Genomic DNA, 26,503 nt, shown 5'->3' on the forward strand with positions numbered 1-26,503 from the left:
ACCTAGCCATTTGTTGCCAGCAATCATATTTCTTTTAACAGTATTGAAAAAATTGTCAATCATCACTGTTTTGACTGTCAGTAATCAGTCTCCTAGTGTTCTTGAATTGCATTTACCTCCTGCCTGCCAGCCTTTTGTGCCAGGCCATCTTGCCAACTATTTACACCAATCATAATTGTTGTTTACAGTATAGTTACTAATTAAAATTAAAAATTCTTGATTGTTGATCTTAATCCTCAGTTTGCTCGTGCCATTGAATTGCACTTTTCTACTTCCTGCCAGCCTGTGTGCCAGGCTCAACTATCCAGTTAGTGCCAGCAATCATATTTCTTTTAACAGTATTGCAAAATTTGCCAATCATCACTGTTTTGACTGTCAATCTGCAGTTTACTAGTGCCCTTGAATTGCATTTTCCTCCTGCCTGTGTGCCAGTCCCAACTAGCCAATTAGTGCCACCACTCATATTTATTGTAACAGGATTGGAATTTTTGTTAATCATAACTGTTTTGACTGTGATTCTTCAGTCTCCTAGTGCCATTGAATTGCAGTTTCCTTTCTCCCAGCATGTGTGCCAGACAGGCCCATTTGCCAACTAGTGCCAAACAATCATATTTGTTGCCACAGTACTTGTAATATTTTAAAAAATTAATAAATAGTGATTTTTAAAACATCTGTCTTTTTTGTTGTTGTCAGTCTCACAGCGTATACTGTGCCCACTTTCACAGTGCCACCACTCAATTGGTGTAATAGTATTGTTAGTGTCCATTTTAAAAAAAATGACAGGCAGAGGCAGGCCACCCCGCAGGTTCCGTGGTCGTGGTCGTGGTGCTGTGATTCCTTTAGACCCTACAAATATGCACATTGTTCAGACGCCGGGTGCCAGGGGGGACGCAAAAACTTCTGAGGAGGACCTAGTTGAATGGCTAACACAGGACACCCAATTTTCTTCAGCTTCCGCTGCTAGTCCTCCTAACCTTGACGCACCATCTACGTCCAGCTGTGCTTTGGGCAGGTCTCAAGTGACCAATGCCACTTCCCCGCCTGTCGCCACCACCAACACTAGCACCACAGCCGCTTCACTTGATCTGTCACAGGAGTTATTGACACATCATTTTGAAGAAATCAGTGATGCGCAACCATCATTGACAGAGGATGTAGATAATAGTGATCAGTCTCAGTCAGGCAGCATTACCGACATGGAGGTACGGTGTGATGATGATGATGATGATGTTGTACCTGCTGCTGCTTCCTTTCTTGATGTTTCAGATACAAGTGAAGCGGTTGATGATGATGTGTCGGTGGATGTCACGTGGGTGCCTACTAGAAGAGAAAAAGAAGAGGGGGAAAGTTCAGATGGGGAGACAGAGAGGAGGAGGAGGAGGAGACGATTTGGAAGCACGGGGAGGTCGTCTCAAGAAGCTAGTGGCACAGTCAGACAGCATGCATCCTCACCAGGGGTCAGCCAGACAGCACGCCGACGCCCATCAACGCATGCTGTTGCCACCACCAGAATGCCGTCATCGCAGAGCTCAGCAGTGTGGCATTTTTTTGTGTGTCTGCCTCTGACAACAGCAATGCCATTTGCAACCTGTGCCAAAAGAAACTGAGTCGTGGGAAGTCCAACAGCCACCTAGGTACAACTGCTTTGCGAAGGCACATGGTCTCCCATCACAAAGGCCGATGGGAAGAACACGAGTAGAAGCAGCACACAAAGTGAAAGCCGCCCTCCTCCTCCTACTCCATCATCTTCAGCCACGTCAACCAGTGCTGTCCTCCTTGCCCCCTCTCAACCATCCTCCACTCAGTCTCTCTTACGTAGCAGTTCCTGGTCATCTGCCCACAGTCAGGTGTCTGTCAAGGACATGTTTGAAGCCAATTTCTCAAAGTCACCCCCTTGCCCGGTGTCTGACAGCTGGCTTGTCTGAACTCTTAGCCCGCCAGCTTTTACCATACAAGCTGGTGGAGTCTGATGCTTTCAAAAAATTTGTATCTATTGGGACACCGCAGTGGAAGGTACCTGGCAGAAATTTCTTTTCACAAAAGGCAATCCCAAACCTGTACTCTGTTGTTCGAAAGGAAGTTATGGCATGTCTGGCACACAGCGTTGGGGCAAGGGTCCATATGACCACGGATAGCTGGACTGCAAAGCATGGTCAGGGCAGGTATATCACCTACACTGCGCATTGGGTAAACCTGCTGACTTCTGACAAGCATGGAATGCGTGGCTCTGCAGAAGAGTTGGTGACACCGCCATGACTTGCAGGCAGGCCTGCTGCTACTTCCTCTACTCCTCCTACTCCATCCTCTTCCATAACCTCTTCCTCGGCTGAGTCCTCTTCAACTTCTGCGTCTTGCTCCACATCTATGGCACCCCCCCAGCTCCCCAGATACTATGCTACATCCCGTGTACGGCAGTGTCATGCCGTCTTGGGGTTGACTTGCCTGAAAGCGGAGAGTCACACCGCACCAGCACTCCTGACCGCCCTGAACGCACAGGTGGATCAGTGGCTGACTCCGCACCAACTTGGCAAGGTTGTTTCTGACAATGGAAGTAATTTGGTGGCGGCATTGAAATTGGGCAAGTTGACACATGTGCCGTGCATGGCACATGTGTGTAATCTAATTGTACAACGATTTGTCCATAAGTACCCAGGCTTACAGGACGTCCTGAAGCAGGCCAGGAAGGTGTGTGGCCATTTCAGGCGTTCCTACACGGCCATGGCGCACTTGTCCGATATCCAGCGTCGAAACAACCTGCCAGTGAGGCGCTTGATTTGCGACAGCCCGACACGGTGGAATTCAACACTCCTAATGTTTGAACGCCTGCTCCAACAAGAAAAAGCTGGTAATGAGTATTTGTATGACCGGGGTGCTAGGACAGCCTCTGGGGAGCTGGGGATATTTTTGCCAAATAACTGGACGCTCATGCGCAATGCCTATAGGCTCATGCGTCCTTTTGAGGAGGTGAAAAACCTTGTCAGTCGCACCGAAGGCACCATCAGCGACATCATACCATTTGTTTTCTTCCTGGAGCGTGCCCTGCGAAGAGTGCTGGATCAGGCAGTAGATGAGCGTGAGGAGGAAGCGGGAGAGTTGTGGTGTCCATCACCCCCACAAACAGCCGAATCAGCATCGCTTGCTGGACCTGCGGCAATGCAGGAAGAGGATTGTGAGGAAGAGGAGTCAGAGGAGGAATGTGGCTTTGAGGAGGAGGAGGAGGAAGACCAAGCACAACAGGCATCCCAGGGTGCTCGTTGTTGTCACCTCTCTGGTACCCGTGGTGTTGTACGTGGCTGGGGGGAAGAAGATACCATCAGTGAGATCAGTGAGGAGGAGGAACAGGACATGATTAGCTTGGCATCCAAAGTTGTTCAAATGGGTTCTTTCATGCTGTCATGCCTGTTGAGGGACCCTCGTATAAAAAAGCTGAAGGAGAACGACCTGTACTGGGTGTCCACACTCCTCGACCCCCGGTATAAGCATAAAGTGCCTGAAATGTTACCAAATTCCCGCAAGTCGGAAAGGATGGAGCATTTTCATAATAAATTAAAAAATATGCTTTACACAGCGTATAAGGGTGATGTCACAGCACCACGGGAATGTAACAGGGGAAGAGATGAAATTAATCCTCCTCCTCCCACGACCACGGCGGCAAGGACTGGACGCTTTCCTGACGTCTTGTTGATGGAGGACATGCGTACCTTTTTAACTCCCATGCACCATCAGAGCCTTTCGGGATCCAGCCTTAGAGAAAGACTCAACCGACAGGTAGCAGACTACCTAGCTTTAACTGCGGATCTTGACACTCTCAGGAGCGATGGACCCCTTGACTACTGGGTGTGCAGGCTGGACTTGTGGCCTGAGCTATCCCAATTTGCAATGGAACTTCTGGCCTGCCCCGCTTCAAGTGTCCTGTCCGAAAGGACTTTCAGTGCAGCAGGAGGTTTTGTCACTGAGAAGAGAAGTCGCCTAGGTCAAAAAAGCCTTGACTATCTCACTTTTATAAAAATGAATGAGGGCTGGATCCCGAAGGGACTGACATTGGGCGATACATTTGAATAAAAAATTACGAGATGATGACGAGATGAGCTGGCTTGGGCTACAACTGGTACACAGGCTGGCCTTTTTTTTTTTTTATAAAGCCGGAGGACTTGCTTGACTTATCTGCCAACAACTAGTGTTCAAGCCACAAGCTTTTAGGGGACTTTATAAATGTTTTACAAACATCAATTTTTCTGGCCGCTGCTACAGCAGTTGCTACAACAATACATTTTGTACATTCCAAATTTTTCTGGCCTCTGCTGCAGCTCTTTGGGTACAAAACTCAAATAAAAAAATAAGGCACATAACATTAGTGATTAAACTGTTACGAATTGTACAACTTAGCACACCACTCATATCTGGTGGACCATTAAATTGAACGCAAAATGCCACAAATTTGAAAGAGTAGGACCGACCAAGCATCTTTATCTGTCTCTTGGTTGCTCTAAATTATCTCCGTGTTCCATCTATGCCATACCTGTACTCTATTGTGCAAAAGGGTGGCATATGTGGTGTTTCATGCTGTTGTGCCTGTTGCGGGGCATGGCCCATGGTATAAAAAGGCTGAAGGAGAATGACCTGTAATGGGTGCCCCATCAAATTTTTAGAAAAATGTTCCTGATTCCTCTCAATTATCTCTGGGTTTCTAAAATGGATGCCATACCTGTACTCACTTGTGCAAAAGGATGGCATATGTGGTGGTGTTTCCTGCAGTTGTTTCTGTTGAGGGTGCTGGACCCTCTTATAAAAAAGCTGAAGGAGAACGACCTGGAGTGGGAGTCCAAGCATGGTTTTTGGGGCTATTTCACTTTTCCAAACAATTATCTGTGGGTTTCTAAAATCAATGCCGTACCAGTACTCTATTGTTCAAAAGGATGTCATATGTTCTCTTTCCTGCTGGTATTTTGTTTGAGGGTCCTGGACCCTCTTATAAAAAGGCCTAAGGAGAAAGAGGTGTACTGGGTGTCCACTCATTTGTTTTTTCTATTTCACATTTGACCAAAATTATCTCTGGGTTTGTAAAATTAATGCTGTACCTGTATTCTATTGTTCAAAAGGATGCCATACGTCCTCTTTCCTGCTGGTGTTTTTTTTGAGGGTCCTGGACCCTCTTATAAAAAGGCCTAAGGAGAAAGAAGTGTACTGGGTGTCCATCGAATAATTTTTTTTTATTCAAATTTCCATTTGCAACAAATTATCTCTGGGTTTCTAAAATCAATGCCTTTCCTGTACTCTATTGTTCAAAAGGATGCCATACGTCCTCTTTCCTGATTGTGTTTTTTTTGAGGGTCCTAGACCCTCTTATAAAAAGGCCTAAGGAGAAAGAAGTGTACTGGGTGTCCATTGAATCTTTTTTTTTTATTCAAATTTCCAATTGCAACAAATTATCTCTGGGTTTCTAAAATCAATGCCTTTCCTGTACTCTATTGTTCAAAAGGATGCCATACGTCCTCTTTCCTGCTGGTGTTTTTTTTTTAGGGTCCTGGACCCTCTTATAAAAAGGCCTAAGGAGAAAGAGGTGTACTGGGTGTCCACTCATTTTTTTTTTCTATTTAACAATTGACCAAAATGATCTCTGGGTTTGTAAAATCAATGCTTTACTTGTACTCTATTGTTCAAAAGGATGCCATACGTCCTCTTTCCTGCTGGTGTTTTTTTTGAGGGTCCAGGACCCTCTTATAAAAAGGCCTAAGGAGAAAGAAGTGCACTGGGTGTCCATCGAATCATTTTTTGATTCAAATTTCCATTTGCAAAAAATTATCTCTGGGTTTCTAAAATCAATGCCTTTCCAGTACTCTATTGTTCAAAAGGATGCCATATGTCCTCTTTCCTGCTGGTGTTTTGTTTGAGGGTTCTGGACCCTCTTATAAAAAGGCCTAAGGAGAAAGAATTGTACTGGGTGTCCATCGAATAATTTTTTTGATTCAAATTCCCGGTTGCAACAAATTATCTCTGTGTTTCTAAAATCAATGCCTTTCCTATAATCTTTTTTTCAAAAGGATGCCATATGTCCTCTTTCCTTCTGCTGGTTTTGTTGAGTGTCCTTGAGCCTCTGCTAAAAAGGCCTAAGGATAAATAAGTGTACTGGGTGTCTATTCAATGTTTTTTTAGATTTCCCGGTTGTAACAAATTATCTCTGTGTTTCTAAAATCAATGCCTTTCCTGTAATCTATTTTTCAAGAGGATGCCATATGTCCTCTTTCATGCTGTTGTTTCTGTTGAGGCTCCGGGACCCTCTTATAAAAAGGCCTAAGGATAAAGAAGTGTACTGGGTGTCCAATCAATGTTTTTTTCTATTTCCCGGGTCATATAAATGATCTCTGTGTTTCTAAAATCAATGCCTTTCCTGTAATCTAATTTAGAAAAGTATGCCATATGTCCTCTTTCTTGCTGCTGGTTTTGTTGAGGGTCCTGGAGCCTCTGCTAAAAAGGCCTAAGGATAAAGAAGTGTACTGGGTGTCTAATCTATGTTTTTTTAGATTTCACGGTTGGAACAAATTATCCCCGGGTTTCTAAAATCAATGCCTTTCCTGTAATCTATTATTCACAAGGATGCCATATGTACTCTTTCATGCTGTTGTTTCTGTTGAGGCTCTGGGAGCCTCTTATTAAAAAGGCCTAAGGATAAATAAGTGTGCTGGGTGTCTAATCAATGTTTTTTTCTATTTCCCGGTTGCAACTAATGATCTCTGTGTTTCTAAAATCAATGCCTTTCCTGTAATCTAATTTACAAAAGTATGCCATATGTCCTTTTTCCTTCTGCTGGTTTTGTTGAGGGTCCTGGAGCCTCTGCTAAAAAGGCCTAAGGATAAATAAGTGTAATGGGTGTCTATTCAATGTTTTTTTAGATTTCCCGGTTGTAACAAATTATCTCTGTGTTTCTAAAATCAATGCCTTTCCTGTAATCTATTTTTCAAAAGAATGCCATATGTCCTCTTTCATGCTGTTGTTTCTGTTGAGGCTCCGGGACCCTCTTATAAAAAGGCCTAAGGATAAAGAAGTGTACTGGGTGTCCAATCAATGTTTTTTTCTATTTCCCGGGTCATATAAATGATCTCTGTGTTTCTAAAATCAATGCCTTTTCTGTAATCTAATTTAGAAAAGTATGCCATATGTCCTCTTTCCTGCTCCTCATTTTGTTGAGTGTCTTGGAGCCTCTGCTAAAAAGGCCTAAGGATAAAAAAGTGTACTGGGTGTCTAATCAATGTTTTTTTCTATTTCCCGGTTGCAACTAATGATCTCTGTGTTTCTAAAATCGATGCCTTTCCTGTAATCTAATTTACAAAAGTATGCCATATGTCCTCTTTCCTGCTGCTGGTTTTGGTGAGGGTCCTGGAGCCTCTGCTAAAAAGGCCTAAGGATAAAGAAGTGTACTGGGTGTCTAATCTATGTTTTTTTAGATTTCACGGTTGCAAAAAATTATCCACGGGTTTCTAAAATCAATGCCTTTCCTGTAATCTATTATTCACAAGGATGCCATATGTACTCTTTCATGCTGTTGTTTCTGTTGAGGCTCTGGGAGCCTCTTATTAAAAAGGCCTAAGGAAAAATAAGTGTACTGGGTGTCTAATCAATGTTTTTTTCTATTTCCTGGTTGCAACTAATGATCTCTGTGTTTCTGAAATCAATGCCTTTCCTATAATCTTTTTTTCAAAAGGATGCCATATGTCCTCTTTCCTGCTGCTGGTTTTGTTGAGGGTCCTGGAGCCTCTGCTGAGCATAATAAAAAAATAAAAAAAATTTAACTTGACTTAATAACTGAAGCATGACTTCAGGAGTCAGGTGTGGTCGTAGGTAGTGGTTGTTAGTCGATTCTTTTTAATGCAAATTGCAATTGCCACAGCGTGCATAAAATGTGCATCACTAGTCACTCTCCAAATCTTACCTTTTTTTTCATTCTGGATTATTTTGGGGACCAACGCCATATTGGAAATGCAAAATACAGGTCTCCGTACCCGTTGATATAAGGGGTGACTAGTGCTTTTCCTTCTCTTTGTCAATAGTTGTGATTAACGAGTTGTCCAGTTACTATAGAACTGGTTTGATAACCCAGGGTCCTGGGGGGGTATATTGGCGTCAGCTTTGACAATGACAGCACTATCAGGCTAGAGAGGCCTCTCAGTGTCGCGGCTAGCTGTAACGCAGTCATCTGAGGAACATAGGTAAGCCGATATGAGTAAGGTATCTCCAGGCTCTTCTTGGATAGCCCCAGAAAGTGTGACTATGAATCCCAAAAAGAAAATTAAATTAAGGTTGAAAACTAACTCCAAAGTAACTTGTAAGACCTGGAGCTCCTTAAACACACGTCCTACCGCAACAGCTATAGGCTCCGCGACCCACAAATCTTACCTTTTTAATGCCAATTGATATTGCCACAGCTGGAACAACAGTAAATAACATGTGCGTCACCACAGTCTCCGAAGCTGTTGTCTGATGTATACAAAAACACTGATAAAGTATTCCTTTCGGGGCGCAAAGAGATGGCTACCGGAACACTCCAGGAACTTCACAAGAGTCGCTGTCTTGTGTTTCTGGTGATGTTTGAGACATCTGGGTAGTGTACAGGGAGGCTCAAAATCCTCTCCATCTCTGTGCACCACAGGACAGGACGTCCTTGTCATCCATAAGCACATGAAATTGCTGGCATCTTCGTTGTTTCAAGAAGTTCAGCTTTTGTGGTGATAGTACAGAATTAAATAAACTTTGGTTTCCTACCATACTCAAGACAATCTTGTAGTTCAAGCTTCGGACTTGCTGTGAAAAACAGTGGCCTGTCCATACCAGGAAGATGATTTAGACAGAAGTAACGAGCTCTGCTTGCAGGTGACACATGTTTATCGTCAATCATCAAAGGGGTTGCGTGCAGAATATGGCTGATGGCCCCTTATTCACATGTTTGTCCAGAGCCACAACATTTGCAAACAGCCAGAAGAAAGGTCGGTTCTCATCAGCCTTAGGTTGAGCTTCATTTACCAAATGCTGATATTCAAAAAAATAGACAAACAGTGCCTTAAATAACACATTTGCGATATGGATTCACCAGAGCAAGGTCATTGCAAGTACTAAGTTCCCACGATAACAAAATTAAAATGCCACAACTACGCAATCTTCACCTTCACATTATTATTGTCACACTCCATTGTACTCCTATGCCCAGCTCCCTGCTCTTGTTTTTGTTGAGGGTCCTGGAGCCTCTGCTAAAAAGGCCTATGGATAATGAAGTGTACTGGGTGTCTGTTCAATGTTTTTTTAGATTTCCCGGTTGCAACTAATTATCTCAGTGTTTCTAAAATCAATGCCTTTCCTGTAATCTATTATTCAAAAGGATGACATATGTCCTCTTTCATGCTGTTGTTTCGGTTGAGGCTCCGGGACCCTCTTATTAAAAAGGCCTGAGGAAAAATAAGTGTACTGGGTGTCTAATCAATGTTTTTTTTCTATTTCCCGGGTCATATAAATGATCTCTGGGATTCTAAAATAAATGCCTTTCCTGTAATCTATTATTCAAAAGGATGACATATCTCCTCTTTCATGCTGTTGTTTCGGTTGAGGCTCCGGGACCCTCTTATTAAAAAGGCCTGAGGATAAATAAGTGTAACGGTGTCTAATCAATGTTTTTTTCTATTTCCCGGGTCATATAAATGATCTCTGGGATTCTAAAATCAATGCCTTTCCTGTAATCTATTATTCAAAAGGATGACATATGTCCTCTTTCATGCTGTTGTTTCGGTTGAGGCTCTGGGACCCTCTTATTAAAAAGGCCTGAGGATAAATAAGTGTAACGGGTGTCTAATCAATGTTTTTTTCTATTTCCCGGGTCATATAAATGATCTCTGGGATTCTAAAATCAATGCCTTTCCTGTAATCTATTATTCAAAAGGATGACATATGTCCTCTTTCATGCTGTTGTTTCGGTTGAGGCTCCGGGACCCTCTTATTAAAAAGGCCTGAGGATAAATAAGTGTAACGGGTGTCTAATCAATGTTTTTTCTCCAACATTGGTGTGTCCGGTCCACGGTGTCATCCATTACTTGTGGGATATTCTCCTCCCCCACAGGGAAAGGCAAGGAGAGCACACAGCAAGAGCTGTCCATATAGTCCCTCCCAGGCTCCGCCCCCCCAGTCATTCTCCTTGCCGCTCTGAACAAGTAGCATCTCCTCGGGGATGGTGAGGAGTTTGTGGTGTTTAGTTGTAGTTTTTTATTCTTCTATCAAGAGTTTGTTATTTTAAAATAGTGCTGGTATGTACTATTTACTCTGAAACAGAAAGAGATGAAGAGTTCTGTTTGTGAGAGGAATATGATTTTAGCAGCAGTTACTAAAATCGTTTGCTGTTTCCACATAGGACTGTTGAGATGAAGTAACTTCAGTTGGGGGAAACAGTTGGCAGACTTTTCTGCTTAAAGGGACACTAAACCCAAACATTTTCTTTCATGATTCAGATAGAGAATACAAATGTAAACAACATTACAATTTACTTCTATTATTAATTTTGCTTCATTTTTTAGATATCCTTAGTTAAAAAAAAGCAATGCACATGGGTGAGCCAATCACACGAGGCTTCTAAGTGCAGCAACCAATCAGCAGCTACTGAGCATATCTAGATATGCTTTTCACCAAAGAATATCAAGAGAATAAAACAAATTGGATAATAGAAGTAAATTAGAAAGTAGTTTAAAATTGCATGCTCTTTCTAAATCATGAAAGAAAAAATGTGGGTTTCGTGTCCCTTTAAGGTATCACTAGCCATATTTCTAACAAGACTGTGTAATGCTGGAAGGCTGTCATTTTCCCCTCATGGGGATCGGTAAGCCATTTTCTTAGTCTCAAACAGAATAAAGGGCTTATTATGGGCTATAAACTGGTAGACACTTTTAGGGGCTAAATCGATTGCTTTATTTAAGTATTATATGCAGTTTGAAGTTGTATTTCACACTTTTATAACATTGGGGAACGTTTTTAGCACCAGGCACTTGTTAAGACACCTTCCCAGTCAGGAAGGGCCTTTCTCTGTAGTAGGCAGAGCCTCATTTTCACGCCATTACTGTGCAGTTAATTTTGAGTTCAGTACATGCAGCTGCATGTGTGAGGGTCTGGAATCCACTAAAAACGTTCCTAGAAGGCTTCATTTGGTATCATATACCCCCCTGGGATTGGTGAAGTTGCAGCAAAGGCTGTGGCTGGGACTGTAAGGGGGTTAAAATTAAAAACGGCTCCGGTTTCCACATTTTAAGGGTTAACAGCTTGAAAATTGGGGTGCAATACTTTGAATGTATTAAGACACTGTGGTGAAAATTTGGTAAAGATTGGATAATTCCTTCCTAGTTTTTCACATATTCAGTAATAAAGTGTGCCCTGTTTAACATTTAAAGAGACAGTAACGGTTTTGTTTTAAAACGGTTTTTGTGCTTTATTAACCAGTTTAAGCCTGTTTAACATGTCTGTACCTTCAGATAGATCATGTTCTGTATGTATGGTAGCCAATGTGGTTCCCCCTTCAAATATAGTGTGATAATTGTGCCATAGCGTCCAAACAAAGTAAGGACAGTACTGTCACAAATTGTAAAGTTGCCCAGGATGATTCCTCAGATGAAGGAAGTAGACATAGTTCTACATCATCTCCTTCTGTGTCTATACCAGTTATGCCCGCGCAGGCGACCCCTAGTACTTCTAGCGCGCCAATGCTTGTTACTATACAGTAATTGACGGCAGTAATGGATAACTCCATAGCTAATATTTTATCCAAAATGCCAGCATTTCAGAGAAAGCGCGATTGCTCTGTTTTAAACACTGTAGAGCAGGAGGGCGCTGATGATAATTTTTCTGTCATACCCTCACACCAATCTGAAGTGGCAGTGAGGGAGGGTTTGTCAGATGAGGAAATTTCTGATACAGGAAGAATTTCTCAGCAGGCAGAACCTGATGTTGTGACATTTAAATTTAAATTAGAGCATCTCCGCGCATTACTTAAGGAGGTGCTATCTACTCTGGATGATTGTGACAATCTGGTCAACCCAGAAAAATTGTGCAAGATGGACAGTTCCTTGAGGTCCCAGTGCACCCTGATGCTTTTCCGATACCTAAACGGGTGACGGACATAGTGAATAAGGAGTGGGAGAAGCCAGGCATACCTTTTGTCCCTCCTCCTATATTTAAGAAATTGTTCCCTATGGTCGACCCCAGGAAGGACACATGGCAAACAGTCCCTAAGGTCGAGGGGGAGTTTTCTACTCTAGCCAAGCGCACGACCATTCCTATTGAGGACAATTGTGCTTTCAAAGATCCTATGGATAAAAAATTGGAGGGTTTGCTTAAAAAGATTTTTGTACAGCAAGGTTACCTCCTTCAACCTATTTTGTGCATTATTCCTGTCACTACAGCGGCATGGTTCTGGTTCGAGGAACTGGAAAAGTCGCTCAGTAGGGAGACTCCGTATGAGGAAGTCATGGATAGAATTTACGCACTTAAGTTAGCTAATTCCTTTATTTTAGATGCCGCTTTGCAGTTAGCGAGGTTAGCGGCAAAAAATTCAGGGTTTACAATTGTGGCGCGCAGAGCGCTCTGGCTAAGAATAAGTCCAATTTTCGTTCCTTTCGCAATTTCAGGAACGGACCGGCTTCCAACTCGGCAGCCTCTAGACAAGAGGGTAACGCTTCCCAGACTAAACCAGCTTGGAAATCAATGCAAGGCTGGAACAAGGGTAAACAGGCCAAGAAGCCTGCTGCTGCTACCAAGACAGCATGAAGAGGTAGCCCCCAATCCGGAACCGGATCTAGTAGGGGGCAGACTCTCTCTCTTTGCTCAGGCTTGGGCAAGAGATGTTCAGGATCCCTGGGCACTAGAAATAGTCTCTCAGGGTTATCTTCTAGAATTCAAGGAACTACCCCCAAGGGGAAGGTTCCACATGTCTCACTTATCTTCAAACCAAGTAAAGAGACAGGCATTCTTACATTGTGTAGAAGACCTGTTAAAGATGGGAGTGATACACCCAGTTCCAACTATGGAACAAGGTCAGGGGTTTTACTCAAATCTGTTTGTAGTTCCCAATTCTGGATTTAAAAATTCAAAACAAATTTCTCAGAGTGCCATCGTTCAAAATGGAAACTATTCGAACGATTTTACCTACAATCCAGGAGGGTCAATTTATGACTACCGTGGATCTAAAGGATGCGTATCTGCATATTCCTATCCACAAAGATCATCATCAGTTCCTAAGGTTCGCCTTTCTGGATGTGGCTCTCCCATTTGGACTAGCCACTGCTCCAAGGATTTTCACAAAGGTGCTCGGGTCCCTTCTAGCGGTTCTAAGACCCAGGGGCATTGCAGTGGCACCTTACTTGGACGACATCCTAATTCAAGCGTCGTCTCTTTCAAAGACAAAGGCTCACACAGACATTGTTCTAGCCTTTCTCAGATCTCACGGGTGGTAGGTGAACATAGAAAAAAGTTCCCCGTCTCCGTCAACAAGAGTCCCTTTCTTGGGAACAATAATAGATTCTTTAGAAATGAAGATTTTCCTGACAGATGTCAGAGAGTCAAAGCTTCTAAACGCTTTTCAAGTTCTTCACTCTGTTCTACGGCCTTCCATAGCTCAGTGCATGGAAGTAGTAGGGTTTTTTGGTTGCAGCAATGGACATAGTTCCTTTTGCGCGAATTCATCTAAGACCATTACAACTGTGCATGCTCAAACAGTGGAATGGGGACTATACAGACTTGTCTCCAGTGATTCAAGTAGATCAGAAGACCAGAGACTCACTCCGTTGGTGGCTGACCCAGGATCACCTGTCCCAGGGAATGAGCTTCCGCAGACCAGAGTGGGTCATTGTCACGACCGACGCCAGTCTATTAGGCTGGGGCGCGGTCTGGGATTCCCTGAAAGCTCAGGGTCTATGGTCTCGGGAAGAGTCTCTTCTACCGATAAACATTCTGGAACTGAGAGCGATATTCAATGCTCTCCAGGCTTGGCCTCAACTAGCAAAGGCCAGATTCATAAGATTCCAATCAGACAACATGACGACTGTTGCTTACTTCAACCATCAGGGGGGAGCAAGGAGTTCCCTGGCGATGAGAGAGGTGACCAAGATCATCAAATGGGCGGAGGATCACTCCTGCCACCTGTCTGCGATCCACATCCCAGGAGTGGAAAACTGGGAGGCGGATTATCTGAGTCGTCAGACCTTTCATCCGGGGGAGTGGGAACTCCACCCGGAGGTGTTTGCCCAGTTGACCCAATTATGGGGCATTGCAGACATGGATCTGATGGCGTCTCGTCAGAACTTCAAGGTTCCTTGCTACGGGTCCAGATCCAGGGATCCCAAGGCGACTCTAATGGATGCATTAGTGGCGCCTTGGACTTTCAACCTAGCTTATGCGTTTCCACCGTTCCCTCTCATTCCCAGGCTGGTAGCCAGGATCAAACAGGAGAAGGCCTCTGTGATTTTGATAGCTCCTGCGTGGCCACGCAGGACTTGGTATGCAGACCTGGTGAATATGTCATCGGCTCCACCATGGAAGCTGCCTTTGAGACAGGATCTTCTAGTACAAGGTCCATTCGAACATCCACATCTAGTTTCTCTCCAGCTGACTGCTTGGAAATTGAACGCTTGATTTTGTCTAAGCGTGGGTTTTCGGATTCTGTGATAGATACTCTGGTACAAGCCAGAAAACCTGTGACTAGAAAGATTACCATAAAATATGGAAAAGATATATCTGTTGGTGTGAATCCAAGGGATTCCCATGGAGTAAGATTAAAATTCCTAGGATCCTTTCCTTTCTCCAAGAAGGTTTGGATAAGGGATTATCAGCGAGTTCTCTAAAAGGACAGATTTCTGCTTTATCTGTCTTGTTACACAAACGACTGGCAGCTGTGCCAGATGTTCAAGCTTTTGTTCAGGCTTTGGTCAGGATCAAGCCTGTTTACAGACCCTTGACTCCTCCCTGGAGTCTAAATTTGGTTCTTTCAGTTCTTTAAGGGGTTCCGTTTGAACCCTTACATTCCATAGATATCAAGTTGTTATCTTGGAAAGTTCTCTTTTTGGTTGCTATTTCTTCTGCTAGAAGAGTTTCTGAATTATCTGCTCTGCAGTGTAATCCGCCCTATCTGGTGTTCCATTCAGATAAGGTTGTTTTGTGTACTAAACCTGGTTTCCTTCCAAAGGTTGTTTCCAACAAGAATATTAACCAGGAAATAGTTGTGCCTTCTTTGTGTCCGAATCCAGTTTCAAAGAAGGAACGCTTGTTACACAATTTAGATGTAGTCCGTGCTTTAAAGTTCTATTTAGAAGCAACAAAGGAATTCAGACAAACGTCTTCTCTGTTTGTCGTTTATTCTGGCAAGAGGAGAGGTCAAAAAAGCTACTGCTACCTCTCTTTCCTTTTGGCTGAAAAGCATCATACGATTGGCTTACGAGACTGCCGGACGGCAGCCTCCTGAACGAATCACAGCTCACTCTACTAGGGCTGTGGCTTCCACATGGGCCTTCAAGAACGAGGCTTCTGTTGATCAGATATGTAAAGCAGCGACCTGGTCTTCTCTGCACACTTTGTCCAAATTCTACAAATTTGATACTTTTGCTTCTTCGGAGGCTATTTTTGGGAGAAAGGTTTTGCAAGCCGTGGTGCCTTCTGTTTAGGTAACCTGATTTGCTCCCTCCCTCCGTGTCCTAAAGCTTTGGTATTGGTTCCCACAAGTAATGGATGACACCGTGGACCGGACACACCAATGTTGGAGAAAACAGAATTTATGCTTACCTGATAAATTACTTTCTCCAACGGTGTGTCCGGTCCACGGCCCGCCCTGGTTTTTTAATCAGGTTTGAAGAATTTCTTTCTCTATACACTACAGCCACCACGGCACCCTATAGTTTCTCCTTTTTTTTTCTCCTAACCGTCGGTCGAATGACTGGGGGGGCGGAGCCTGGGAGGGACTATATGGACAGCTCTTGCTGTTTGCTCTCCTTGCCTTTCCCTGTGGGGGAGGAGAATATCCCACAAGTAATGGATGACACCGTGGACCGGACACACCGTTGGAGAAAGTAATTTATCAGGTAAGCATAAATTCTGTTTTTCTATTTCCCGGTTGCAAATAATGATCTGTGGGTTTCTAAAATCAATGCCTTTCTTGTAATCTATTATTCAAAAGGATGACATATGTCCTCTTTCATGCTGTTGTTTCGGTTGAGGCTCCGGGACCCTCTTATTAAAAAGGCCTGAGGAAAAATAAGTGTACTGGGTGTCTAATCAATGTTTTTTTCTATTTCACGGTTGCAAATAATGATCTGTGGGTTTCTAAAATCAATGCCTTTCTTGTAATCTATTATTCAAAAGGATGACATATGTCCTCTTTCATGCTGTTGTTTCGGTTGAGGCTCCGGGACCCTCTTATTAAAAAGGCCTGAGGAAAAATAAGTGTACTGGGTGTCTAATCAATGTTTTTTTCTATTTCACGGTTGCAAATAATGATCTGTGGGTTTCTAAAATCAATGTCTTTCCTGTAATCTATTATTCAAAAGGATGACATATGTCCTCTTTCATGCTGTTGTTTCGGTTGAGGCTCCGGGACCCTCTTATTAAAAAGGCCGGAGGATAAATAAGTGTAACGGGTGTCTAATCAATGTTTTTTTCTATTTCCTAGGTCATATAAATCATCTCTGGGATTCTAAAATCAATGCCTTAACTGTAATCAATTCTTCATAAGGATGCCATATGTCCTCTTTCATGCTGTTGTTTCAGTTGAGGCTCCGGGAGCCTCTTATAAAAATGGCCTAAGGATAAAGAAGTGTTCTGGGTGTCCAATCAATGTTTTTTTTTATTTCACAGTTGCAAAAAAATTATCTATGGCTTTGTAAAATCTATGCCTTACCTGTCATCTATTGTTCAAAAGGATGCCATATGTCCTCTTTCCTGCTGTTATTTTTGTTGGGGGTCCGGAACACTATTCTAAAAAGGCTGAAGGAGAATGACCTGTACTGTACTGGGTGTCCAATCATGTTTTTGTTTTCAATTTCACGGTTCATAATAAATATCGCCGTGTAACTAAAATCAATGCCATACCTGTACTCGGTTGTTCAAAAGGATGGCATATGTGATGTTTCATTCTGTTGTGGTTGTTGAGGGTCGTGGCCGTGGGACAGCGTATAAAACAGCTGAAGGAGAACAACCTGTACAGCCTTGCTCCTCTTTTTAGGCAGGCCAGCTCTTTGCATACATGCCCACAGACTCTGTAACGCATTCCTCTTTTAGGGAGAGGTGCAGCCATAATGCAGGGTCAGAACCTCTGCCTGCAACTGTTATACTCGATTTTGCTAAAGGAAGTAAGCTTACCATGGTTCCCTGCACGCACGTATTGTTGTTATATTTTGGTGAGGGTAATCATGATGGCCATGTAGACCACCACCACTGAGAGTCCTGGAAGTAACAGGGATGAGATGAAAGAGCTAAGAATAGTAGAACTTGAAACAACAGAGTTAGCCATGGGTGTTAGTGCAAAACCGCTTGGCTTTTTTTTGGCTTTGGGTGCGGCTATTCATGCAGGCCATATAGAGCTGCCACCATTCGGTGTCGTATCAGCTATTAAACTAATAAGAACAGTACTAACAAAATACAGCCAATGAAGGGCCTTAGGAAGACTGAGCCAAGGTTGGATTGTAGTATTTGGTTAGGCTAATCATGATGGCCATGTAGACCACCACCACTGAGAGTCCTGGAAGTAACAGGGATGAGATAAAAGAGCTAAGAATAGTAGAACTTGAAACAACAGAGTTAGCCATGGGTGTTAGTGCAATACCGCTTGGCTTTTTTTTGGCTTTGGGTGCGGCTATTCATGCAGGCCATATAGAGCTGCCACCATTCGGTGTCGTATCAGCTATTAAACTAATAAGAACAGTACTACCAAAATACAGCCAATGAAGGGCCTTAGGAAGACTGAGCCAAGGTTGGATTGTAGTATTTGGTTAGGCTAATCATGATGGCCATGTAGACCACCACCACTGAGAGTCCTGGAAGTAACAGGGATGAGATAAAAGAGCTAAGAATAGTAGAACTTGAAACAACAGAGTTAGCCATGGGTGTTAGTGCAAAACCGCTTGGCTTTTTTTTGGCTTTGGGTGTGGCTATTCATGCAGGCCATATAGAGCTGCCACCATTCGGTGTTGTATCAGCTATTAAACTAATAAGAACAGTACTACCAAAATACAGCCAATGAAGGGCCTTAGGAAGACTGAGCCAAGGTTGGATTGTAGTATTTGGTTAGGCTAATCATGATAGCCATGTAGACCACCACGAGAGTCCTGGAAGTAACAGGGATGATGAGATGAAAGTGCTAAGAATAGTACTACTTGAAACAACAGAGTTAGCCATGGGTGTTAATCCAAGACCGCTTGGATTTATTTTTGTTTTGGGTGCGGCTAATCATGCAGGCCATATAGAGCTGCCACCATTCGGTGTTGTATCAGCTATAAAAATAATAAAAACTGTACTATCAAAATACAGACAATGAAGGGCCTATGAAGACTGAGCAAAGGTTGGATTGTAGTATTTTGTTCGGCTATTCATGATGGCCATGTAGACCACCCGTAACAGGGATGAAAGTGCTAAGAATAGTACTAATTGAAACAACCGATTTAGCCATGGGTGTTAGTCTAAGACCACTCGGCTTTTTTTTGGGTTTGGGTGCAGCTAATCATGAAGGCCAGATAGACCTGCCACCATTTGGTGTTGTAACAGGTATTAAACTGCAAAGAACAGTACACAACCTACTTACCATGGGTCCCAGAGCATATGTTTGGTTATTATATTTTGTAAGGGTAATCATGCAGGCCATATAGACCTCCACCGATAGGGTGAGTATGAGTATGAGTAACAGCTATTAAAATGTGAAGGACATTACTAATTAACACAACATAGTTACCATGGGTCGCAGACCAAGAGCAGATGTCTTATTATTATATTTTGTATGGGTAATCATCCAGGCCGTATAGACCTCACCAAATAGGGGGAGTTACAGAGATTAAAGTGCTAAGAATGGTAGTACTTAAAACACAACCTAGTTAAAATTGGTACCAGACCGCATGTCTTATTATTATATTTTTTCAGGGTAAACAGGCAGGCCATATAGAACACCCCCGATAGGGGGGGGGGGGGAACAGGGATTAAAGTGCTAAGAAAAGTACTAATTAACACAAGCTAGTTGGGTCCAAGAACGCATGTTTAATTATTAGACTTTATTAGGGTAATTATATATCTAACAAATCTATCTATTTCTCTTCTATCGATTCTATCTAACTATCAATCTATGTATATCTATCTATCCTATCTATCAATCTATCTTCTGTCCGGGATGTTTTGAGACAGCCACTTTGGGAATGATAGTTGATTTAGGCCCATTATGGCTTAAAAGCAGACTCTGCATAAACTATGTAATTTTCCATGGGAGTTTTGCCAGTGATCCCCCTCCAGCATGCGACAGTCCAGGTGTTAGTACCCTTGAAACAACTTTTCCATCACTATTGTGGCCAGAAAGAGTCCTTGTAGGTTTTAAAGTTCGCCTGCCTATTGAATTCAATGGCGGTTCGCGTAGTTCGCGCGTTCGCGAACAATACCGGAAGTTCGAGTCCGCCGTTCGCGAACCGAAAATTTTAGGTTCGCGACATCACTACTCTTTATACACCTCCTTACATACCTGTCTATTCAGCAGCTGTAAATCTCAGCTGAAAATTAACGCCTTGCGCTCTATACCATTGTTTTATCTGGAGGCATCTTGAATCCAAAGTCCTGCAGTGTTCAAATCGTTACATGCAGGCTTTTATAATAAGGGTTTACTGTTGGCTACAATGAACACTCTATTTGCCTGCACCAATAATTTATTAGCACATACTCAGTATAGTCATTGAATGCCAACTGCCAATATTAACCTATATTGTCAATGGTTATTAGAGCGCAAGGTAACAGTTAACAAGAATAAACAAATAATAAATGTCCCTGCTTGAGAGTAAGTAATTAATTTGATTTGTAATTTATATAATTTGTTGGGGCATAGAATTTGGTTTCGTCACTTAGCTATTGTCAAGCATTATGTCAATCTCTCTCTCATACAACAGATATGTATGTAATGTAATGCCAGGAAACCTTCCCTTATTTATGAGACTGCCTAAAAGCACGACAGTTAAAGGGACATAATACTCATATGCTAAATCACTTGAAACTGATGCAGTATAACTGTAAACTGTAAATATCACCTGAGCATCTCTATGTAAAAAAGGAAGATATTTTATCTCACAATTTACTCAGCTCAGCAGAGTAAGTTTTGTATAAAAAGTTATACTCAGCTGCTCCCAGCTGCAGGTAAAAAAATTAAAAAAATGAAGAAATGAACAGCAGCCAATCAGCATCAGCAGTGCTGAGGTCATGAACTCTTACTGTGATCTCATGAGATTTGACTTAACTCTCATGAGATTTCATAGTAAGCTTCCTTTACCTGATTGGTGAAATAATATGAGAGTGCACGATGCTCATCCCTTCAGATGTCCCAGGACAGACACACTAAAATGCTGCTTAGAAATCCTTTACAATGGGAGGTGGCTACTGAGGAACTTTTGAGGTAAAATATCTTTCTTTTTTACATAGAGATGTTCAGGAGATATTTTCTATTCAGCTTTTTACAGCTATGCTGCATCACTTTCAAGTGTTTAAACATTTGGGTATTATGGCCCTTTAACCCCTTAATGACCACAGCACTTTTCCATTTTCTGACCGTTTGGGACCAAGGCTATTTTTACATTTCTGCAGTGTTTGTGTTTAGCTGTAATTTTACTCTTACTCATTTACTGTACCCACACATATTATATACCGTTTTTCTCGCCATTAAATGGACTTTCTAAAGATACCATTATTTTCATCATATCTTATAATTTACTATAAAAAAAATATAAAATATGAGGAAAAAATGGAAAAAAACACACTTTTTCTAACTTTGACCCCCAAAATTTGTTACACATCTGCAACCACCAAAAAACACTCATGCTAAATAGTTTCCAAATTTTGTCCTGAGTTTAGAAATACCCAATGTTTACATGTTCTTTGCTTTTTTTTTGCAAGTTATAGGGCAATAAATACAAGAAGCACTTTGCTATTTCCAAACCACTTTTTTTCAAACTTAGCGCTAGTTACATTGGAACACTGATATCTCCCAGGAATCCCTGAATATCCCTTGACATGTATATATTTTTTTTTAGAAGACATCCCAAAGTATTGATCTAGGCCCATTTTGGTATATTTCATGCCACTATTTCACCGCCAAATGCGATCAAATAAAAAAAATTGTTCACTTTTTCACACATTTTGTTACAAACTTTAGGTTTCTCACTGAATTTATTTACAAACAGCTCGTGCAATTATGGCACAAATGGTTGTAAATGCTTCTCTGCAATCCCCTTTTTTCATAAATAGCAGACATATATGGATTTGGTGTTGCTTTTTGGTAATTAGAAGGCCGCTAAATGCCACTGCGCACCACACGTGTATTATGCCCAGCAATGAAGGGGTTAATTAGGGAGCATGTAGGGAGCTTGTAGGGTTAATTTTAGCTTTATTGTAGTGTAGTAGACAACCCTAAGTATTGATCTAGGCCCATTTTGGTATATTTCATGCCACCATTTCAACGCCAAATGCGATTAAATAAAAAAAAAAGTAAAATTTTTCACAATTTTAGGTTTCTCACTGAAATCATTTACAAACAGCTTGTGCAATTATGGCACAAATGGTTGTAAATGCTTCTCTGGGATCCCCTTTGTTGAGAAATAGCAGACATACATGGCTTTGGCGTTGCTTTTTGGTAATTAGAAGGCCGCTAAATGCCGCTGCGCATCACACGTGTATTATGGCTAGCAGTGAAGGGGTTAATTAGGTAGCATGTAGGGAGCTTGCAGGGTTAATTTTAGCTTTAGTGTAGAGATCAGCCTCCCACCTGACACATTACACCCCCTGATCCCTCCCAAACAGCTCTCTTCCCTCCCCCACCCCACAATTGTCCCCGCCATGTTAAGTACTGGCAGAAAATCTGCCAGTACTAAAAAAAAAAGCTATCCTTGATAAAACATAAATAAAAAAAAGGCATATTTACATATGCTGCTCTGGAGGATGCCCCCTTAGCCCCCAACCTCCCTGATACCCCCCAAACAGCTCTTTACCCATCCCCCTCTAACTTATTAGTAGCCATCTTTGGTACTGGCAGCTGTCTGCCAGTACCCAGTTTATAGTAAAACATTGTTTTATTATTTTTTTAAAATAATTTTCTGTAGTGTAGCTTGCCCCCCCCAAAAGACCAACCCACCACCCCTCCCAGATCTCTTAGATCGATATATATATATATATATTTGGCAATCACTGCCACTTTTCTCCCATAAATTTTCTGTAGTGTAGCAGTTCCCACCCGCTTCCTACCCCCCCACGCGCGCGCACCCAGCGTTCCCGCCCACGATCCCGCCCCCCTCCACATCATACGGCCCATCGATGGCCGCCCACCCGCCTCCCAGACTGGCTCCCACCCACCAACGAAACCGGCCATCGATGTCCGGTACAGAGAGGGCCACAGAGTGGCTCTCTCTGCATCGGATGGCCAAGGGGGGTTATTGCAGGATGCCTCGATGTTGAGGCATCACTGCAATAACCGGAAAGCAGCTGGAAGCGAGCAGGATCACTTCCAGCTGCTTTCCAGACCAAGGACGTATGCCACACGTCCTCGGTCATTAACTGTATTTTTTTTGAGGACGTGTGGCGTACGTCCTTGGTCGTTAAGGGGTTAAGTGTGTACCTAGCCCCATGTCCTCTTATATGGTTACTCCCAGAAATTTATTATATCATCTTTAATATTGAGACCTGCTGGTCTGCGTGTGTTTAAAGTGAAAATCCAGTATGCCTCTCTACGGAACAATTCATTTGTCCTATTACCCCCTCTGGGTTGTTTATCTATTACATCTATTATGGTCCATTTGAGGACACTAACATCTCCCTGATGAACATTTAAAAAATGTTTGGCTACTCCAGTAGGAGTTCTCTCTTTATCAATATCATTAAGGTCAACGACATTTGCAATATTATCAAAAAGAATTTGCAAATATTGAGAGGTGATGATTTATTGAAAAATGTGGTTGACAAAGGCTGTAGATTTCTTTCAAGAAGGAACATTACTATTGGTAATATGATCTCACCTAGTATGCTGAAGAAACCAAAGAAAGAGAGTAGCTGGTTAAGTTGCAAAGGGCACTATAGATGTGGCACGAGGAGCTGTACAGCTTGCAAATACACAACAGTCAACAAGGTATTTCAATCCACACAGACGCACAAAGTTTATGAATGTCAAAAATGTACAAATTGTAGAACCGAATATGCAGTGTACATGGTGACATGCCAGCAATGCAAATTACAATATGTAGGATGCACCTCCAGAGAGGTACGAACGAGAATTAGGGAGCACCTTAATGATATTGATAAAGAGAGAATTCCTACTGGAGTAGCCAAACATTTTTTAAATGTTCATCAGGGAGATGTTAGTGCCCTCAAATGGACCATAATAGATGTAATAGATAAACAACCCAGAGGGGGTAATAGGACAAATGAATTGTTCCGTAGAGAGGCATACTGGATTTTCACTTTAAACACACGCAGACCAGCAGGTCTCAATATTAAAGATGATATAATAAATTTCTGGGAGTAACCATATAGGAGGACATGGGGCTAGGTACACACTTAACTGTCGTGCTTTTAGGCAGTCTCATAAATAAGGGAAGGTTTCCCGGCATTACATTACATACATATCTGTTGTATGAGAGAGAGATTGACATAATGCTTGACAATAGCAAAGTGACAAAACCAAATTCTATGCCCCAACAAATTATATAAATTACAAATCAAATTAATTACTTACTCTCAAGCAGGGACATTTATTATTTGTTTATTCTTGTTAACTGTTACCTTGCGCTCTAATAACCATTGACAATATAGGTTAATATTGGGAGTTGGCATTTAATGACTATACTGAGTATGTGCTAATAAATTATTGGTGCAGGCAAATAGAGTGGTCATTGTAGCCAACAGTAAACCCTTATTATACAAGCCTGCATGTAATGATTTGAACACTGCAGGACTTTGGATGCAAGATGCCTCCAGATAAAACAATGGTATAGAGCGCAAGGCGTTAATTTTCAGCTGAGATTTACAGCTGCTGAATAGACAGGTATGTAAAGAGGTGTATAAAGAGGTGTGTAGTGGGAGTCCTATTGAAACCAATGTCTGACAAGTAAGAGGGAGGAGGTAGTTAATTCACAGCTTCAGGCGACCAATGAGATTGTGAGGGGGCATTTAAAGCTCCACAGGAAGATTGAGCATATATAGTCTATGAATAAGGCACAAGAGCCGAAACGCGTCAGACTGGCCTGTTTCTGTGACATTATTATTCTCTATTTTTAAAGTTTACTGCACGATAGCACTAATGTTTTAATTGTTCGAAATAAAGCTACAATTTTTTACCTAAGCGGCATTTCTAACACATATTTTTTAGTCAGAATCAAGCCTGTATTTAAACCCGTTGCTCCGCCATGGAGCTTAAACTTAGTTCTTAAAGTTCTTCAAGGGGTTCCGTTTGAACCTATGCATTCCATAGATATTAAGCTTCTATCTTGGAAAGTTCTGTTTTTAGTAGCTATCTCTTTGGCTCGAACGGTTTCTGAGTTATCTGCTTTACAGTGTGACTCACCTTATCTTGTTTTCCATGCAGATAAGGTAGTTTTCCATACCAAACCTGGATTCCTTCCTAAGGTTGTTTCTAATAGGAATGTCAATCAGGAGATTGTTGTTCCTTTGCTGTGTCCTAATCCTTCTTCAAAGAAGGAACGTCTGTTGCACAATCTTGATGTGGTTCGTGCTTTAAAGTTCTACTTACAAGCAACTAAAGATTTCCGTCAAACATTTTCATTGTTTGTGGTTTATTCTAGTAAGCAGAGAGGGCAAAAGGCTACGGCTACCTCTCTTTCTTTTTGGCTGAAAAGCATCATCCGTTTAGCTTATGAGACTGCTGGCCAGCAGCCTCCTGAAAGGATTACTGCTCATTCTACTAGAGCAGTGGCTTCCACATGGGCTTTTAAAAATGAGGCTTCTGTTGAACAAATTTGTAAGGCGGCGACTTGGTCTTCGCTTCATACTTTTTGCAAATTTTCCAAATTCGATACTTTTGCTTCTTCGGAGGCTATTTTTGGGAGAAAGGTTCTACAAGCAGTGGTGCCTTCCGTTTAAGGTACCTGTCTTGTCCCTCCCTTCATCCGTGTCCTAAAGCTTTGGTATTGGTATCCCACAAGTATGGATGAATCTGTGGACTCGATACATCTTGCAAGAGAAGACAGAATTTATGCTTACCTGATAAATTTCTTTCTCTTGCGATGTATAGAGTACACGGCCCACCCTGTCTGTTTAAGACAGGTAGTATATTTTTATTTAAAAAACTTCAGTCACCTCTATAGTTTCTCCTTTTTCTTCCTAGCCTTTGGTCGAATGACTGGGGGGGCGGAGCTAAGGGAGGAGCTATATAGACAGCTCTGCTGTGGGTGCTCTCTTTGCCACTTCCTGTTAGGAAGGAGAATATCCCACAAGTATGGATGAATCCGTGGACTCGATACATCGCAAGAGAAATAAATTTATCAGGTAAGCATAAATTCTGTTTTTTGACAAAACTGTAGTCTACCTCATTACTTGTCAGGTCAATGTAAACAAGTGCTGAGTGTCTGTGTGGGTGTCTGTGTCTAAGTGTGTTTGTGTGTTTCTTTTCGTGTCTGCTAGAGTGTCTATATGTGAATCCTTATGTGTGAGTGTGTGTTTCAGTGTATGAGTGTGTCTGTGTGTTTCTGTGTTTGTGTGTTACTACCTTTACAACATTTCCAAGTTTGACTACACTTAAGAATAAAGTGCATATACGTTTTAGTCACTTGGTCAAAAATTGCACATGTCAAAGGGGGGGGGGGGGGGGGGGGGCGGGGTTTGATCAATGGTTAAGTCAGGGGCCCCAACATTTTTAGCTGTGGCCCTGATCCCCATACTCACATTGCACCCTTGACCCTGACAATGCTCTGTCATCCTTGGTCCAACATCACACCTCTGACCCTGTCACTAATCTGTCATCTTTTACCCACATCACACCTCTGACTAGGGTTGCCACCTCGGCCATGTTTTTCTGGACACTTATGAGCTACACATGCTGCAGGGTATGCAAGGAGGAACATGAATAGTGCTGTCCAGGGTCACTATTTGTGTGCTGTCCAGGTACACAGTACATGTTGCCCCCTGTACACGCAGCATGTATAACTCATAAGTGTCCAAGAAAACATGGCTGAGGTAGCAACCCTACTTTGTACCCACATCACACCCCTGACCCTGCAACTGCTCTGTCATCATTGTACTCACATGACACCCTTGACCC

The 26,503-nt window shown here is 42.3% G+C and overlaps 1 protein-coding gene; it reads right to left on the reverse strand.

The window, feature by feature from the left end:
• The window catches only part of LOC128657274 (gastrula zinc finger protein XlCGF26.1-like), a 422,529-nt gene that overhangs the window by 141,133 nt on the left and 254,893 nt on the right, over window positions 1–26,503 (reverse strand).

This window comes from Bombina bombina, chromosome 4 (genome assembly GCF_027579735.1).
Source record: "Bombina bombina isolate aBomBom1 chromosome 4, aBomBom1.pri, whole genome shotgun sequence".
Lineage (NCBI taxonomy): Eukaryota > Metazoa > Chordata > Amphibia > Anura > Bombinatoridae > Bombina > Bombina bombina.